Genomic DNA, 6,015 nt, shown 5'->3' with positions numbered 1-6,015 from the left:
AAACATTAACATTCAAAACAGAGTCAAATCACACATATAAAATGGCACACTTTTCACTACAAACAAATCCTACACTCAAAACTATAATTAAATGCTCCTTCTAGCTGAGATAGTTGGATTTTCAAATCATATAGGATATTTGGGCATTATATTTTCTATTGCTTTTCTGTCTGGGGGTTGAAATTATTTTTAAAATAATTTAGAAATAGTATCTTTGGACATGAACTGCAATGGTAGTATAAAAAAAAGATATGGAAAAAGTTTTATATGGCACAACAGTTCTGCCCTAATTTGTCCTTTAAGGCCTTATTTTGATTGTCTTGTTTTATTTGTAACTTGTTGTTCAGTCGCACCGTCCTCTGAATTTCATGTTCGTTGCATCGATGACACTGTCTAACCATCTCATCCTTTGCCGTCCCCGTCTTCTTTGACCTTCAATCTTTCCCAGCATCAGGGTCTTCTCCAGTGAGTGCTCCCTTCTCATTTGGTGGCCAAAGTATTTGCACTTCAGTTTCATTATCTGGCCTTCCAGGGAACAGTCAGGGTGGATTTCTTTTAGGATTGACTTGTAACTTGTAAGCTGCCTCAAACAGGTTTCTGGAGAAGCAGTATATCATTTTTTAAAGATAAAACAAACGGCGTCACCCATTGGAGCCTTTGCCCAGGATCCCATTTACATTGGAGAATTTGGCACATCCCATTTGTGTATTTCTCAAGTTTACTTCTACAATCATGAGAGGGAGAAACTTGTTATGTACCAAAAATGAAAAGCTAGTTCTCAGAAAATCTGATTACACAGATTCCATATTGCACACTCAAAGGATTTTTCTGTGTTACAACATTTGGCTTGGAGACAGGTCTATTCCGAACCCAGACTAATTATGGAGGAATAAAAATCTGGCTTTAATGTTGCTGGGTATCTCACCTGTTTGCTGATCCATCTAGGTAGCAAATATTTGCTTCAACTCTCTGTGCATGCTGTTTTCAACCACAATTACTAACAATTCCTTGTAAACTATGTACTCTTCCAACTGAGCCCGCGTAGCGGGGAGGACGGGGTATAAATTGGATAAAATAAAAATAAATAAATAAATAATTTCTCAGACTATTTCTCAGACTACATAAGAGACATCTCCTCCTTCCTGCAGTGGGGGATAAAACTGGTCCATGTCCCTTGTTAGCCCATTTGGGACACAAAGAAGGCTTTGTCTTTCTCCAACAGTCTTGCCAAGAGTAGGTAAAGAACTGAATAGAACCTACTTCGATCTCCGTGGCTCCTTTCCTTCCCTGCACACCCTGTTGCTTCATGTGTTCAGACCACACTGGACACATCTGTGTGCATAGGGGCTCTTTCGCCAAACCCCAAACTCCCATTAAACCATCATACTAATGTTTTTTGTTACTATTACAACATTTGAGAGAGACACAATTTGAAATTCTATGAAGAAAACAGGGATGATTTGCAAGCTTTTCTAAGAGGCATTAATTTTGATTTAGACCAATTTATAAAATATCTCAATAAATGCCCAAATATGCACTTGAAGTTTCATCTGCATACAGTAATGCATTTGCAGCATATAAGGTAATTTTGCATACCTCCTTCTCTGCTTTCAGTCCTTTAATACTTCGGTCTTGCCTTATAGCACAAGCCAAGCATTGGACAAGCTATAACTTTTAAAAGCAAGTAATGCTAAATTCCCAGGCAGAGGATTTGCAGGGAACTTAGCAGGTTTCCTGTGGAGACGCTCCAAAGAAACGTTTTGTGAGAAACAAAAGCCTTTGTTTATTGCATCTCACCACTTTTGCTGCTGGCTGGGTTCATAAGAATTCCTTGAAATCCAAATGCCCATTTGTTTTGTCATTACAGTGGGGGGTGTAAGGGTTTTAATGCTCCACTTAGAGACTTGTAGATTCTTTTATAAACCTTGCAAATAGCTACTGAGAACATCCAAACTGATCCTTGCTAACCTATTTCTCATTTTTGCTAGCCAAATCCCTCCCCATCTTGGCACAACCGTTTTCCATATCATTCCTTGGGACTGCAAAACATGATCTGTCAAAGTAGACAGAGTCAAGTCAAGTTGGTCCCAAAACAGAAGCTATATAATATGTTTTATTAAGACCACAAAACTGTGCAATCTGTGTTGGTTTATTTTGGTTGGTCAAAACGTCCAGCAAGGCGTACCAATAACCTTAGCATTTCTATTGAGCTTTCCAGTGTTCCAAGGCTTCTTATATATTCTCTTGTTTGAGCCACCCTGCAAGGCAGCTCAGTATTATTACCCCCACACTGCACATTTTAAGAGGTGGCCCTAATGCCTAAGGCCACCTAGAAAGTTAAAACAGAGAAACAATTTGAAGGGGGACTTGTAAGTCAATCAGCTGTGTTTGAACCTTCTGGCTCCTTCTGATGTAAAGGTTGGGCAGTTCTTCCCAGGTCAGTGTTCAGCACAATATAGCTGACCTGCTGCTTTCTTATAAACTTCATTCTCTGCCTATTTTATTTATTTATTTATTGGATTTATATCCCACCCTGCCCGCATAGCAAGCTCAGGGTGGGTTCCATCAAACATAGTAACCAATATAGAGTATACAAAGAATTAAAAAAACAGTTGAAACCCCAATAAAATACAGCAACTTTCCTAGTTAAAGCCTCACAGATGCAATCTACTTCAAGTCTGAGTCCTTAGATGGTAATGCAGATCTGACCCGCTGAGGGGAGGCCCAGTAGAGAGGGGGGATGCCTGTCGCCCTAACTAAAAGCCTGGCGGAAGAGGACCAGAAGACGTGCTAGGAGCCTCGAGTTCACGTACTGTCTCAAGTGTGGTACTAATGAAATACTTAGCCAAAGCATCTCCTTGCTCTGAATAGCACTTGCTGGTAAGAGAAAAATTTCCTCCTCCAAACGGTGTTTCTTGGTTACACTTACTGTTTGCTGAGTTTGAATTCTACGTGGATGGTAACTAGACCATGCCTAGTATTGACTCGAGGTTCTAGTTCCTATTCAGATCCCTCTTATCAGTTACTCTGTAGGTAGCTGATCTTAGATACAACAAGGTGGCATATAGTGAAACTGGCCCTTTAGACTGGTATTTCTCTAATAGATGGTATAATATGATGCAGTGATTCATCGTAGACATGCCTTCTCTGAAACCAGCTTGTTCCATGGCAAGGAGCTCTTCTTCTAAGACCCAGGTTGTCAGTTTGTCTAAAAGATGTCTAGCATACAATTTACCAATTATGCTAAGAAGACTAATGGGATGATAATTGGTAGGGTCGTCTCTCTCTCTCTCCTCTCTTATAAAAGGGTACGATTATTGCTTGCTTCCAATCTTCTGGTATATGTCCTGTAGAGTCGATATAACTAAATAGGGAGGCTAAAGGTGGTGCCCACCAATCTACATTGTTAATCAGAAAATCAGGTGGTATGGTGTCGATACCAGGAGCCTTCCCTTTTTAAAGTTGTTGAATGTGTGCTCCTACTTCTTTAGATCTAACTGGCGGCCATTCAGGTAGATCAAGGATAGGTTGTGATTGTTGGACTAATAAATTATCCAAGTAGATCTTGCCAAAAAAAGACTCTTAAGTATTTGCTGATATTAGCATATCTAATTGAGAATGAGCTTTACAGTAATATTGAGAAATAATTTCCCAAAAGGCCTTGGAGTTGTTTTCATTTGCTGTTTGGATTAATTTCTCCCAAGTAAGCCTTAGATCATTTTTCCTTTTTCTTGCAACAATTGCTTTGTATAACTTTGTATCAATAGGGCTTGATTTTCCAATACTGATGAATGTCTATAAGCGTGAAAGGCAACGATGCATGTTTTTTTTGTAGCAGATCTATATTCATCATCAAACCATCTTTTAGATGGCCATCTCAAAATAAGATTTGGTCTATTCCTTTGTGCAGTAAAGACAGGCTTGATTCTTTCAAGATTAGTATAAGGAATAATTGGATTCTCCGTCCTAGGGTAGTTTTAAATAGCCATCCTACCTACCAGGCTATTCTCTCCTTCTAAACAGTCTTCCATCTTTGCTCCAATTGAGGCATCCATTTTGCATGGCAACCTACTTGTGTAGTTGGTAAAATGTGCGGCCATATTTGTGTTTTAAGATGAATCTCGTATGATGGAAAAGTGAGATGTGCAGCCATATTTGTGTTTTAAGATGAATCTCGTATGATGGAAAAGTGAGATATAGACATAAAGGATGACGATCGCTTACAAAAGCAGGTAAAATCTGTAGGCTTTTCACTAGTGGAAGGGTATTCGTATTAACCAGGAAGTAGTCGATAGTACTGTTTTTGGTCCCCACTGTAAATGTAAAGCCTCCAGGGAAATCTCCTTTTGTAGCACCATTCAAAATATGGAGGTTGGATCTTACGGCCATGTCATGTAAACATCTTCCAGCAAAGTTGACTTTACTATCCTTTGAGCACCATGAGTACTGGGTGTGAAAGAAGTCATCCTCTAAGGGCGTAGTAATCTTTTTGTATTTACCGCACATAGATTGGTCGTTATGGCCGATCCTGGCATTAAAATCACCCCCAATTATAAGTTTATCAGCTTTATTTTTTATATATAAGTCTTGTAAATAGTTGTCAAGCCAGGCCCATACAGAGGATGTGACTGAGTTTGTTAAACAAGGGGGGATATAGACATTGACCAGTATAAGATGTTCATCACCTAGGTGTATATCAATGGCCATGGCCAGATTCTCCAAATGATGCAAAGATTTGGACTTAACACAAAGGGAGGTTGATAGTAGAATACCAAGTCCACCTTTTAACCTTCTCATTCCCTCTCCCTTTTTAGCATCCAGACAAAAGGCTTTGTATCCATTCATCTCAAATTTTTTATCAGTCCAAGTTTCCTGGAGAAATAGAATGTCATAATGATGGTAAAAGAATGTAGGCTCTTGGGCAATATTCCGATTCCATCCAGCCAAGTTCCAGGAATCAATTTCCAAATCACTTTGGGGGACACACTTGCTATGATTTTGCTGACTCATCCCACCAATTCTTGCCTACAATACCATCAGAAGCCATGAATGGTATGTCTTCTTAAATACTGGATTATACTGGATCCTCCGAGGAGATCACAAGATTTGATTTCACGCTTTGTTTCTTTATAATAATTGTGGGTTCAATAGGAATTTTATTGTCTGTTGAGTTATTTGAAAAATCCATTAAGTCATCTATTGGCATAAAGGTGCATGAGGAACTTACAGAATGGGGCAGTTGTTGCATGTTTTTAAGTGTACAAACCATTTGCTCCATTCTAGATATTACTGAGTTCTGTTCTTGATCTGGAAGTTTTCCAAAGGAGGCCAGAAGCTTGCTCTCAACCTCTTCGTTGGGCCGTTGATCAAAGTGTCTCTTTGCCACTAGCACATAGTCTATTGGTGGCACCTGTTGGATCTGTCAGAATTGATGAAGACTGTTGTTCTGGAAATTGCTTCAAGATTGTTCTTATCTCCTTAAGTCTGAGATATTGAAGAGCTGCCCATACTATAAATATTACCTTTTAAAAGTAGCTGAATTAGTTATTGCACCACTGTATTCTTGAAATGCCTTTGCAACCTAATGCCATATTCCGTTAGTAAGGCATCAGCATTAACATTTTATACAGTGTGACAAACAACTTTTAGACATGCACAATTGTTTATGGATTACAAAACTTAAACTTCTACTATATCTATATATTTGCCAAGCATGCATTTCTTTTTGTGCCCTTATTTGGAATGCGCATATGTCTCCTGAGCTCTGCAAAACAACTTCTCTTATTTTCTAAAGACCCCTTTTGCATAATCAGCTGCATTGTGCTCACTTCACCATATCCTGTATTTTGCATAATCAGCTACATATATGCATTGTGCTCACTTCACCATATCCTGTTTTGCTAGTTAACTGGATGTAGCTTGCCTAAGAGTTTAGCTGGCCTGAGCTGCACAAAGCAATTTAAAAATGGCTTTGGTCTTGCCTATCATCGTGATTTTACTGCTGTTGCTGAGTGC

This window comes from Gekko japonicus, unplaced genomic scaffold, assembly GCF_001447785.1.
Source record: "Gekko japonicus isolate JY-2015 unplaced genomic scaffold, Gekko_japonicus_V1.1 scaffold3851, whole genome shotgun sequence".
NCBI lineage: Eukaryota > Metazoa > Chordata > Lepidosauria > Squamata > Gekkonidae > Gekko > Gekko japonicus.
The sequence above is the reverse complement of the archived record's forward strand: the minus strand, read 5'-3'. Positions refer to the sequence as shown.